Source organism: Furipterus horrens, unplaced genomic scaffold, assembly GCF_987537825.1.
Source record: "Furipterus horrens unplaced genomic scaffold, mFurHor1.1.pri manual_scaffold_12, whole genome shotgun sequence".
Lineage (NCBI taxonomy): Eukaryota > Metazoa > Chordata > Mammalia > Chiroptera > Furipteridae > Furipterus > Furipterus horrens.
The window spans coordinates 89369902-89371063 of record NW_028327182.1 but is presented as its reverse complement, the minus strand read 5'-3'; the positions used below and the strand labels follow the sequence as shown (position 1 = coordinate 89371063).

At 37.9% G+C, this 1162-nt stretch overlaps 1 pseudogene; it reads left to right on the top strand.

The window, feature by feature from the left end:
- Nucleotides 1-228: 228 nt before the first annotated feature.
- LOC149996564 (shieldin complex subunit 3-like) lies at nt 229-950 on the top strand (annotated as a pseudogene).
- Nucleotides 951-1162: the final 212 nt, after the last annotated feature.

Genomic DNA, 1162 nt, shown 5'->3' with positions numbered 1-1162 from the left:
AAAGTGTGCTTTTCTGTTCGCTTCCAAGTTAGATTGAGCCCCTGTAGGCACTGGGTCGAAAGTGCTGGTCAAAATGAAAGTGAATCCCCCCAATCAGGAGCACCTTCAGGCCCCGCAAAGTCCTGTTTCCCTCTCATTTGGAAAGAGACAGTCTTGAAATTATCAATTACATTTTACCTCTGAGGAGCTCAACTAGGAACTTTTCTCTTCGTTACGAGTAACTGCAGAATGACTACGGAAGTAATACCACATTATCGACCATGTGAGCATCGTCCCACACAACTGCTAAACATTGCAGAGAAAGCCATTCCAGACTCTCCTACACGTCCACTATTGAGATTTAGTCCTTGGTTTCCACAGGATGGGCCCAAGTTCCACTCAAACCTAAAAGGTCGCCACCTGTGATTTCTGAAGAGGCTGCTGAAGATGTGAAACAATGCTTAACCATTTCAGAACATGATGTTAAATCACTGAGTTATGATTGCACAGTAGCTCTATTGGCGTTTCAACCTAATTTGAAAGAAAAGACACACAGAATGAACAGACTACTGGGAACCTGGATAAACAATCAGAAAAAGGAGAATGGCACAAGAAGCGGTCTTGTTATGTTTCTTTCCCCAGCAGAAATTGTACTGAAAATATTTTTCCTTTGTCTAAAAGATTGCAAAATAGTTTAAAGGTGCTAAATTTACACTTGTTTTGTAGAGCAAGATTGATAATAGAACACACTGTTTGTAACAACCAAACTCTGGAAAGCATGTGGGCAAAACCCAACAGAATTATCAGGCACATCAGGTGATGCTACCATTCAGGGACATTTGGGCCAGATATGGGTGTTCTGTAATATTATGTACTGTGAACATGTAGGAAGTCCCCTTAAAGGAAGATTAGCTCTTATTGGGAAAATAAATTTATTTGTCCATAAATATGGTGTTATTTTTAGTATGTAATGGATTCCACTGATGGTCAAAAAGAATATTCAAAATGAACAGTATTATTGAAATAGTGAGATGAATAAATTTTGTCACCAGTTTTAAAATTTTTAATGACTTCATATTTTATTTGAACCATTGCTAATGTACCCTATTTATCCTTAACATTGTGAAAAGTAATTGTGTGGTAATATGTGTTCAGGAAATATCCCAGGATAAGTAATTATCAG